Here is a 12916-nt window from a genome sequence, read left to right on the forward strand (position 1 = left end):
GATATTACACGGGGGAGTGTCTGTATTACACGTGTGATATTACACGGGGGGAGTGTCTGTATTACACGTGTGATATTACACGGGGGGAGTGTCTGTATTACACGTGTGATATTACACGGGGGAGTGTCTGTATTATACGTGTGATATTACACGGGGGAGTGTCTGTATTACACGTGTGATATTACACAGGGGAGTGTCTGTATTACACGTGTGGTATTACACGGGGGGAGCGTCTGTATTACACGTGTGATATTACACGGGGGAGTGTCTGTATTACACGTGTGATATTACACGGGGGGAGCGTCTGTATTACACGTGTGATATTACACGGGGGGAGCGTCTGTATTACACGTGTGATATTACACGGGGGAGAGTCTGTATTATACGTGTGATATTACACGGGGGAGTGTCTGTATTATACGTGTGATATTACACGGGGGAGTGTCTGTATTACACGTGTGATATTACACGGGGGGAGTGTCTGTATTACACGTGTGATATTACACGGGGGGAGCGTCTGTATTACACGTGTGATATTACACGGGGGGAGCGTCTGTATTACACGTGTGATATTACACGGGGGGAGTGTCTGTATTACACGTGTGATATTACACGGGGGGAGTGTCTGTATTACACGTGTGATATTACACGGGGGAGTGTCTGTATTATACGTGTGATATTACACGGGGGGAGTGTCTGTATTACACGTGTGATATTACACAGGGGAGTGTCTGTATTACACGTGTGGTATTACACGGGGGGAGCGTCTGTATTACACGTGTGATATTACACGGGGGAGTGTCTGTATTACACGTGTGATATTACACGGGGGGAGTGTCTGTATTACACGTGTGATATTACACGGGGGAGTGTCTGTATTACACGTGTGATATTACACGGGGGGAGTGTCTGTATTACACGTGTGATATTACACGGGGGGAGTGTCTGTATTACACGTGTGATATTACACGGGGGAGTGTCTGTATTACACGTGTGATATTACACGGGGGAGTGTCTGTATTACACGTGTGATATTACACGGGGGAGTGTCTGTATTACACGTGTGGTATTACACGGGGGGAGCGTCTGTATTACACGTGTGATATTACACGGGGGAGTGTCTGTATTACACGTGTGATATTACACGGGGGGAGCGTCTGTATTACACGTGTGATATTACACGGGGGGAGTGTCTGTATTACACGTGTGATATTACACGGGGGAGAGTCTGTATTACACGTGTGATATTACACGGGGGAGAGTCTGTATTATACGTGTGATATTACACGGGGGAGTGTCTGTATTACACGTGTGATATTACACGGGGGGAGTGTCTGTATTACACGTGTGATATTACATGGGGGAGTGTCTGTATTACACGTGTGATATTACACGGGGGAGTGTCTGTATTACACGTGTGATATTACACGGGGGAGTGTCTGTATTATACGTGTGATATTACACGGGGGAGTGTCTGTATTACATGTGTGATATTACACGGGGGGAGTGTCTGTATTACACGTGTGATATTACACGGGGGGAGTGTCTGTATTACACGTGTGATATTACACGGGGGGAGTGTCTGTATTACACGTGTGATATTACACGGGGAGCGTCTGTATTATACGTGTGATATTACACGGGGGGAGTGTCTGTATTACACGTGTGATATTACACAGGGGAGTGTCTGTATTACACGTGTGGTATTACACGGGGGGAGCGTCTGTATTACACGTGTGATATTACACGGGGGAGTGTCTGTATTACACGTGTGGTATTACACGGGGGGAGCGTCTGTATTACACGTGTGATATTACACAGGGGAGTGTCTGTATTACACGTGTGATATTACACAGGGGAGTGTCTGTATTACACGTGTGATATTACACGAGGGAGAGCGTCTGTATTACACGTGTGATATTACACGGGGGAGTGTCTGTATTACACGTGTGGTATTACACGGGGGGAGCGTCTGTATTACACGTGTGATATTACACGGGGGGAGTGTCTGTATTACACGTGTGGTATTACACGGGGGAGCGTCTGTATTACACGTGATATATTACACGGGGGGAGTGTCTGTATTACACGTGTCATATTACACGAGGGAGCGTCTGTATTACACGTGTGATATTACACGAGGGAGAGCGTCTGTATTACACGTGTGATATTACACGGGGGAGTGTCTGTATTACACGTGTGGTATTACACGGGGGGAGCGTCTGTATTACACGTGTGATATTACACGGGGAGTGTCTGTATTATACGTGTGATATTACACGGGGGAGTGTCTGTATTACACGTGTGATATTACACGGGGGAGTGTCTGTATTACACGTGTGATATTACACGGGGGGAGCGTCTGTATTACACGTGTGATATTACACGGGGGAGTGTCTGTATTACACGTGTGATATTACACGGGGGAGTGTCTGTATTACACGTGTGATATTACACGGGGGGGGGGGTGTCTGTATTACACGTGTGATATTACACGGGGGAGTGTCTGTATTACACGTGTGATATTACACGGGAGAGTGTCTGTATTACACGGGTGATATTACACGGGGGAGCGTCTGTATTACACGGGTGATATTACACGGGGGAGTGTCTGTATTACACGTGTGATATTACACGGGGGGAGTGTCTGTATTACACGTGTGATATTACACGGGGGGGGAGTGTCTGTATTACACGTGTGATATTACACGGGGGGGGAGTGTCTGTATTACACGTGTGATATTACACGGGGGAGTGTCTTTTACATCTAGTATGTAGATCTGGGCATAGAGTGATGTGACATATCTGCGTGGGCGGGGGATATTAGGAGTCTTGTCTCTGCGCTTCTCTGTGTCTTGGTCCCTTTCACCTGAGATCTCTGGATAATTATCAACTTTTGAATGAGGAGCAGATTTGTGTCACCGAGGATTAACCCCGCAGTGCCCCGTTTCTCCCCCATCCCCCACACATAGGAATGGGAGGGACCAGCCCGCAGAGAAAGTAGAATACTGAGAAGGACACCCAGTATACAGGACATGAGAAGTGGTACTGTGCAGTGTATATATACAGAATAATACAGATACTGAGGATTACACCCAGTATACAGGACAGGAGAAGTGGTACTGTGCAGTGTATATATACAGAATAATACAGGTACTGAGGATTACACCCAGTATACAGGACAGGAGAAGTGGTACTGTGCAGTGTATATATACAGAATAATACAGGTACTGAGGATTACACCCAGTATACAGGACAGGAGGAGTGGTACTGTGCAGTGTATATATACAGAATAATACAGATACTGAGGATTACACCCAGTATACAGGACAGGAGAAGTGGTACTGTGCAGTGTATATATACAGAATAATACAGGTACTGAGGATTACACCCAGTATACAGGACAAGAGGAGTGGTACTGTGCAGTGTATATATACAGAATAATACAGACACTGAGGATTACACCCAGTATACAGGACAGGAGAAGTGGTAATGTGCAGTGTGTATATACAGAATAATACAGGTACTGAGGATTACACCCAGTACACAGGACAGGAGAAGTGGTACTGTGCAGTGTATATATACAGAATAATACAGATACTGAGGATTACACCCAGTATACAGGACAGGAGAAGTGGTACTGTGCAGTGTATATATACAGAATAATACAGATACTGAGGATTACACCCAGTATACAGGACAGGAGAAGTGGTACTGTGCAGTGTATATATACAGAATAATACAGATACTGAGGATTACACCCAGTATACAGGACAGGAGTAATGGTACTGTGCAGTGTATATATACAGAATAATACAGATACTGAGGATTACACCCAGTATACAGGACAGGAGAAGTGGTACTGTGCAGTGTATATATACAGAATAATACAGATACTGAGGATTACACCCAGTATACAGGACAGGAGAAGTGGTACTGTGCAGTGTATATATACAGAATAATACAGATACTGAGGATTACACCCAGTATACAGGACAGGAGAAGTGGTACTGTGCAGTGTATATATACAGAATAATACAGGTACTGAGGATTACACCCAGTATACAGGACAGGAGAAGTGGTACTGTGCAGTGTATATATACAGAATAATACAGGTACTGAGGATTCCACCCAGTATACAGGACAGGAGAAGTGGTACTGTGCAGAGTATATATACAGAATAATACAGATACTGAGGATTACACCCAGTATACAGGACAGGAGAAGTGGTACTGTACAGTGTATATATACAGAATAATACAGGTACTGAGGATTACACCCAGTATACAGGACGGGAGAAGTGGTACTGTGCAGTGTATATATACAGAATAATACAGATACTGAGGATTACACCCAGTATACAGGACAGGAGAAGTGGTACTGTGCAGTGTATATACACACAATAATACAGATACTGAGGATTACACCCAGTATACAGGACAGGAGAAGTGGTACTGTGCAGTGTATATATACAGAATAATACAGATACTGAGGATTACACCCAGTATACAGGACAGAAGAAGTGGTACTGTGCAGTGTATATATACAGAATAATACAGGTACTGAGGATTACACCCAGTATACAGGACAGGAGAAGTGGTACTGTGCAGTGTATATATACAGAATAATACAGATACTGAGGATTACACCCAGTATACAGGACAAGAGAAGAGGTACTGTGCAGTGTATATACAGAATAATACAGATACTGAGGATTACACCCAGTATACAGGACAAGAGAAGTGGCACTGTGCAGTGTATATATACAGAATAATACAGGTACTGAGGATTACACCCAGTATACAGGACAGGAGAAGTGGTACTGTGCAGTGTATATATACAGAATAATACACATACTGAGGATTACACCCAGTATACAGGACAGGAGAAGTGGTACTGTGCAGTGTATATATACAGAATAATACAGACACTGAGGATTACACCCAGTATACAGGACAAGAGAAGTGGTACTGTGCTGTGTATATATACACAGAAAAATACAGATACTGAAGATTACACCCAGTATACAGGACAGGAGAAGTGGCACTGTGCAGTGTATATATACAGAATAATACAGACACTGAGGATTACACCCAGTATACAGGACAGGAGAAGTGGTACTGTGCAGTGTATATATACAGAATAATACAGGTACTGAGGATTACACCCAGTATAAAGGACAGGAGAAGTGGTACTGTGCAGTGTATATATACAGAATAATACAGATACTGAGGATTACACACAGTATACAGGACCGGAGAAGTGGTACTGTGCAGTGTATATAGAATAATACAGATACTGAGGATTACACCCACTATACAGGACAGGAGAAGTGGTACTGTGCAGTGTATATATACAGAATAATACAGGTACTGAGGATTACACCCAGTATACAGGACAGGAGAAGTGGTACTGTGCAGTGTATATATACAGAATAATACAGGTACTGAGGATTACACCCAGTATACAGGACAGGAGAAGTGGTACTGTGCAGTGTATATATACAGAACAATTCAGACACTGAGGATTACACCCAGTATACAGGACAGGAGGAGTGGTACTGTGCAGTGTATATATACAGAATAATACAGATACTGAGGATTACACCCAGTATACAGGACAGGAGAAGTGGTACTGTGCAGTGTATATATACAGAATAATACAGATACTGAGGATTACACCCAGTATACAGGACAGGAGGAGTGGTACTGTGCAGTGTATATATACAGAATAATACAGATACTGAGGATTACACCCAGGATACAGGACAGGAGAAGTGGTACTGTGCAGTGTATATAAACAGAATAATACAGATACTGAGGATTACACCCAGGATACAGGACAGGAGAAGTGGTACTGTGCAGTGTATATATACAGAATAATACAGATACTGAGGATTACACCCAGTATACAGGACAGGAGAAGTGGTACTGTGCAGTGTATATATACAGAATAATACAGATACTGAGGATTACACTTAGTATACAGGACAGGAGGAGTGGTACTGTGCAGTGTATATATACAGAATAATACAGATACTGAGGATTACACCCAGGATACAGGACAGGAGAAGTGGTACTGTGCAGTGTATATATACAGAATAATACAGATACTGAGGATTACACCCAGTATACAGGACAGGAGGAGTGGTACTGTGCAGTGTATATATACAGAATAATACAGATACTGAGGATTACACCCAGGATACAGGACAGGAGAAGTGGTACTGTGCAGTGTATATATACAGAATAATACAGATACTGAGGATTACACCCAGTATACAGGACAGGAGAAGTGGTACTGTGCAGTGTATATATACAGAATAATACAGGTACTGAGGATTACACCCAGTATACAGGACAGGAGAAGTGGTACTGTGCAGTGTATATATACAGAATAATACAGATACTGAGGATTACATCCAGTATACAGGACAGGAGAAGTGGTACTGTGCAGTGTATATATACAGAATAATACAGATACTGAGGATTATACCCAGTATATAGGATAGGAGAAGTGGTACTGTGCAGTGTATATATACAGAATAATACAGATACTGAGGATTCCACCCAGTATACAGGACAGGAGAAGTGGTACTGTGCAGAGTATATATACAGAATAATACAGATACTGAGGATTACACCCAGTATACAGGACAGGAGAAGTGGTACTGTGCAGTGTATATATACAGAATAATACAAATACTGAGAATTACACCCAGTATACAGGACAGGAGAAGTGGTACTGTGCAGTGTATATATACAGAATAATACAGATACTGAGGATTACACCCAGTATACAGGACAGGAGAAGTGGTACTGTGCAGTGTATATATACAGAATAATACAGGTACTGAGGATTACACCCAGTATACAGGACAGGAGAAGTGGTACTGTGCAGTGTATATATACAGAATAATACAGATACTGAGGATTACATCCAGTATACAGGACAGGAGAAGTGGTACTGTGCAGTGTATATATACAGAATAATACAGATACTGAGGATTATACCCAGTATATAGGATAGGAGAAGTGGTACTGTGCAGTGTATATATACAGAATAATACAGATACTGAGGATTCCACCCAGTATACAGGACAGGAGAAGTGGTACTGTGCAGAGTATATATACAGAATAATACAGATACTGAGGATTACACCCAGTATACAGGACAGGAGAAGTGGTACTGTGCAGTGTATATATACAGAATAATACAAATACTGAGAATTACACCCAGTATACAGGACAGGAGAAGTGGTACTGTGCAGTGTATATATACAGAATAATACAGGTAGTGAGGATTACACCCAGTATACAGGACAGGAGAAGTGGTACTGTGCAGTGTATATATACAGAATAATACAGATACTGAGGATTACACCCAGTATACAGGACAGGAGGAGTGGTACTGTGCAGTGTATATTGTCAGGGCCAGGTGGACGGGCAGATCCAGGAGGTGGATCCACTGGGCCGAACTCCTAGATGGTGGTAAGGGGTCCGGTAGCTGGAGCACTATAGGCAGCAGAACAGTCCGTGCATACGAGTTTAACGGAGAAGTCCCTGGGACCACGGAGTCACTGATGGTAGTCCGGGTGACGTAGCTCAGGTTCGGAAGCCGAGAAGATGTCAGGCGGGGTCCGGAACCTTCGGAGCGAGATGACGGGTCACCGCAGGGATCCGAGATGGTACGGACTGTCAGGATGGCAGATGGACAGCGTTCGGGGTTCGGGATTCGGCAGGACCGGATGGCGAGGCAGGCACGGCTCTACAAGAGAGATAGGTGAGTATATCATAGAGATACCAGGAGACCTGACTCCTAGCTTAAGAAACACGAAGATCAGGCCCCGCCCCCTTGGACATTAAACCCCTTTATACCCTGTACCTGTTTGCATCATTTCCTGTTAATGGACGCTGGCCCTTTAAGAAAGGGTCAATGACCGCGCGCGCCCTAATGCGCATGCGCGCGGCCCGAGTGCCAGAAGCCAGGGCAGGAAGCTGCGAGGAGGAAGCAGCAGGGCTGGGCTGGGGCTGAGAAGCCGACGGGCGCCGGGAGCGGGGACCAGGAAGCCGGGGACATGCTGGCAATGGATGCTGGAGAGCGGGGAGCGGCGGTGACCGGACCAAGGAACCGGGAAGCGAGGCAGGGGAGCCGGGAAGCGAGGCATGGGAGCCGGGAAGCGTGACAGGTGAGCCGGAGGGCAGCGCAGGGGACCCGGGGAGCGTGACAGTACCCCCCCCCCCACGCCCCCCTCCCCGCAACCGGGACAGGAAGGCACGGATCAGCGGAGTACCCACATTCTCCCGGGGCTCCCAGGACCTATCCTCAGGACCATACCCTGCCCAGTCCACCAGGAAGAACTGTCGACCCCGTACGGTCTTCATGGCCACGATATCCCTTACCGCATAGATGTCGTCATCGGCAATAGGAGGAGGAGCCGAACTGGCAGCAGCGGAGAAGGGACCAAGGACAACCGGCTTGAGCAGGGAGACGTGGAAGGAATTGGGTATCCTCATCGTGGCCGGGAGCTGTAGCTTGTAGGAGACCTCATTGATCTTGTTGAGGACTTTAAACGGCCCGATGTAGCGAGGACCCAGCTTGTAGGATGGTATCTTCAATCGGACGTACTTGGAAGCAAGCCAGACGAGATCTCCAGGAGAGAAACACGGAGGATCCAGACGTCTCTTGTCTGCGTGTCTTTTCATCCGCAGGGAAGCACGCCCAAGGGACGCTTTGACAGAGTCCCAAATGGTTGCAAAGTCACGGGCTACTGTATCTGCAGCAGGGACATCCGAAGAAGGGGATACAGGCAATGGGACGGAGGGCTGAAGTCCGTAAACGACATGGAAGGGAGAGCTGGAGGAGGACTCACTGATGTGGTGGTTATGGGAGAATTCAGCCCAAGGAAGAAGCGTGGACCAGTCGTCGTGATGGGCGTTGACATAGTGACGTAAGAAGGAGGTCAAGATTTGATTGACCCTCTCCACTTGGCCATTAGACTGAGGATGGTAGGCAGAAGAAAAGTCCAGAGTCACTCCCAGATGTTTGCAGAGCGCCCTCCAGAAGCGGGAGGTGAACTGAGTTCCTCTGTCGGATACGATGTGTGATGGAAAGCCATGCAAGCGGAAGATGTGATGTATATAGGCGTCCGCGAGTTCCTGAGCAGAGGGCAGTCCAGTCATAGGGACGAAATGTGCCATTTTAGAGAATCGATCCACCACGACCCATATGACTGTGTGTCCGGAGGACAATGGCAAGTCCGTAATAAAGTCCATCGCTATGTGTTGCCACGGAACTGAGGGTATCGGCAGAGGCAGAAGACGGCCATATGGGAGGTGTTTGGGCGTCTTGTTCCTGGCACAAGAGGAGCAGGCAGAGACAAAAGCAGCGACGTCCGTGCGAAGAGATGGCCACCAGTAGTGACGTACGATCGTGCTCCATGTTCTCTTCTGACCAGCATGACCGGCTGTTTTCGAGGCATGGCCCCAGTGTAACACTTTTTGCCTGTCAGTCTCAGAGACATAGGTCTTCCCGGGCGGTATCTGGGCCAGGGTGACAGGGGCCACCGGAATGATTTTGCTAGGACAGATGATGGGTTGGGTAGTCTCCTCCTCCTGCTCCATGGGCATGAAAGACCTGGACAAGGCATCAGCACGTACGTTCTTGTTCGCAGGTCGGAAATGGAGCTGGAAATCGAATCTGGCAAAGAACAATGACCACCTGGCTTGCCGTGGGTTCAGTCGCTGAGCGGACCGCAGGTATTCCAGGTTCTTGTGGTCCGTGTAAATAATCACGGGGTACACTGCTCCTTCCAGAAGGTAGCGCCATTCCTCCAGAGCCAGTTTGACTGCCAATAGCTCTCGGTCACCGATGGTGTAGTTGCGTTCAGGCGCTGAGAAGCTCTTGGAGAAGAAACCGCAAGTCACCATCTTCCCGGAGGAGGACTTCTGCATGAGCACTTCTCCGGCTCCCGAGGAGGAGGCATCCACCTCCAAGGTGAACTGGCGGTTTAACTCCGGACGGTGGAGTACAGGAGAGGAGGCAAATGCCTGCTTCAGAGAGCCAAACGCGGCGTCGGCCGCAGGTGACCAGTCCTTTGGATTAGCCTCCTTCTTGGTCAAAGCGGAGAGAGGAGCAGTCAGAGCAGAGAAGTGTGGGATAAACTGGCGGTAGTAGTTGGCAAATCCCAGGAAACGTTGGATTGCCTTCAGTCCAGAAGGAGGAGGCCAGTTGAGAATGGAGGAGACCTTCTTTGGATCCATCTGCAGTCCGGTATCAGAGATGATGTACCCCAGGAAGGGGAGAGAGGACTGCTCAAAGACACACTTCTCGTACTTGGCGTACAGACGATTCTCTCTCAGTCTTTGTAGAACCAGCTGTACGTTTTCTCTGTGGGTCTGGAGGTCCGGAGAGAAGACAAGGATGTCATCCAAATACACTACCACACAGACGTAGAGAAGGTCCCGGAAAACGTCGTTCACCAGTTCTTGGAAGACTGCTGGTGCGTTACACAGGCCGAAGGGCATCACGCAGTATTCATAGTGCCCATCGCGAGTATTGAAGGCAGTCTTCCATTCGTCCCCAGAGCGGATGCGTACCAGATTGTAAGCACCCCGAAGATCCAGCTTGGTGAACACACGAGCTCCCCTAAGCCGGTTAAACAATTCGGGGATGAGCGGCAGAGGGTACTTGTTTTTCACGGTGATCTGGTTCAATCCCCGGTAGTCTATACATGGGCGTAGGTCGCCCTCTTTCTTCTTCACGAAGAAGAAGCCTGCTCCAGCAGGAGAGGAGGATCTCCGGATGAATCCCCTTGCCAGGCTCTCTGTGATGTAAGTAGACATGGCCCTTGTTTCGGCTGGAGACAATGGATATATCCGTCCTCGAGGTGGTGTTGTTCCCGGGAGCAGGTCAATGGCACAATCGTAAGGACGATGTGGCGGAAGTACCTCAGATTCCTTTTTATCAAAGACGTCTGCGAAGGACCAATAGGCCGAGGGCAGTCCCGGTAGGTTCTCTGGAACCGGAGGCCGTCGGATGGGTTGTATGGTCTTCAGACACTTCTCATGGCACGAAGAGCCCCATCGGGTGATTTCGCCAGTGCCCCAGCTGACTGATGGTTCGTGTGTCCGCAACCAGGGAAGTCCCAGCAGGATTTGATGGGACATGTGCGGAAGGACATAGAGAGCGATGTTCTCGGTGTGCAGGGCACCGATACGCAGTTCGACCGGCCTGGTGACCCAGGAGATGGTGTCAGAGAGGAGTCTCCCATCCACAGAGGCAATCACTAGGGGCTTGTCGAGTGGAGTAACAGGCACCTGGTACTTGTCCACCGTGGCCTGCTGGATGAAATTGCCTGCTGCCCCGGAATCGAGGTATGCTTCAGCCGTGAACCGCGTCTCTCCCGTTGTCACTTGCACAGTCCACGTAACCGGGTCTGAGAGAGTCCCAGCACCTAGGGTGGCCTCTCCTACCAACCCTAGGCTTTGGAGTTTCCCGGCCTCTCTGGACAGGAGCGTAGCAGGTGTGTGCCCTCTCCGCAGTAAAAGCAGAGACCCTTGGCGAGCCGCTCTGCTCGACGTTGTTCAGACTGCCGCACTCGGTCGATCTGCATGGGCTCGTGGACGGGGGCCCCAGCTGTCGATGACTGAAGTACGGAGGGCTTCTGCGGAGGAGAGGAATGCCGTACCGGACGTCTCTCACGGGACACTTCCTTGGCTCGCTCCTGAAAGCGAATGTCTACTCGTGTCGCTAGGGCAATCAGGGCATCCAGGGTGGTCGGTACGTCACGACCAGCCAGCTCATCTTTAATTCGCCCCGAGAGTCCTTCCCAGAAGGCGGCGGTTAGGGCCTCGTTGTTCCAGCCGAGTTCCGAAGCCAGGGTGCGAAACCGGACTGCGTACTGACCCACCGTCAGAGTCCCCTGACGCAACCGGAGAAGAGACGAAGCAGACGCGGAGGCGCGTCCGGGCTCATCAAAGGTGCCACGGAATGCCTGCAGGAACTCTTGGATGTTCGTGGTCACAGGATCCCCCTTCTCCCACAAGGGGTTCATCCACGCCAGTGCCTCACCCTCTAGATGGGACATGATGAAGGCGACCTTGGCTTGGTCGGAGGCAAACAAATGCGGCAGCTGCGTGAAATGGAGGGAGCATTGGTTTAAGAATCCCCTGCAGGTCTTGGGGTCTCCGGCGTACCGGGGTGGTGAGGCCAAACGAAGTCTGGAAGTATCTGAAGAAGTCGCCACGGGAGCTGGAGCCGTGGCTTGACTAGTGGAAGCCCGGGATGTTGAAGACGCAACTGCTGCTTGTAGCGTGTTCAGGCGGGCGTCCACAGAAGACATGAACTGCAGCATGCGGGTCTGAGTCTCACGCTGGCGTTGGAGTTCCTCCTGTACGGCTGCTAGTGCTGCAGCGGGATCCATGGCCTGATCTTACTGTCAGGGCCAGGTGGACGGGCAGACCCAGGAGGTGGATCCACTGGGCCGAACTCCTAGATGGTGGTAAGGGGTCCGGTAGCTGGAGCACTATAGGCAGCAGAACAGTCCGTGCATACGAGTTTAACGGAGAAGTCCCTGGGACCACGGAGTCACTGATGGTAGTCCGGGTGACGTAGCTCAGGTTCGGAAGCCGAGAAGATGTCAGGCGGGGTCCGGAACCTTCGGAGCGAGATGACGGGTCACCGCAGGGATCCGAGATGGTACGGACTGTCAGGATGGCATATAGACAGCGTTCGGGGTTCGGGATTCGGCAGGACCGGATGGCGAGGCAGGCACGGCTCTACAAGAGAGATAGGTGAGTATATCATAGAGATACCAGGAGACCTGACTCCTAGCTTAAGAAACACGAAGATCAGGCCCCGCCCCCTTGGACATTAAACCCCTTTATACCCTGTACCTGTTTGCATCATTTCCTGT

The sequence above is a fragment of the Anomaloglossus baeobatrachus genome, chromosome 4 (genome assembly GCF_048569485.1).
Source record: "Anomaloglossus baeobatrachus isolate aAnoBae1 chromosome 4, aAnoBae1.hap1, whole genome shotgun sequence".
NCBI classification, from domain to species: Eukaryota; Metazoa; Chordata; class Amphibia; order Anura; family Aromobatidae; genus Anomaloglossus; species Anomaloglossus baeobatrachus.